The sequence below is a fragment of the Diachasma alloeum genome, unplaced genomic scaffold, assembly GCF_001412515.2.
Source record: "Diachasma alloeum isolate Michigan unplaced genomic scaffold, Dall2.0 Dall_scaffold_00188, whole genome shotgun sequence".
Lineage (NCBI taxonomy): Eukaryota > Metazoa > Arthropoda > Insecta > Hymenoptera > Braconidae > Diachasma > Diachasma alloeum.
In genome coordinates, this window is record NW_021680354.1 from 1,060,376 (window position 1) to 1,060,597 (window position 222).

Consider the following 222-nt stretch of genomic DNA (forward strand, 5'->3'; position numbering starts at 1 on the left):
ATTTCCCCGCTTTTCCTTGAGTTTCACTTTTCCCTCTCCCCTGGGCCAGGATTGCGCGCGCAACTTTTGGTCCGGTGGGGTTGCGGACCCAACCCTTGGAGTTAAATTTGAAGTTTAAGTAGTTCCATCGTGGATATTCGTGGTGAAACTTTCAGCTTCCAGCTTCTCTCTTCAAATAGTTTTTCAGTAGAGTTTTTCTAGAGTTTATTAAATTCATTTTTT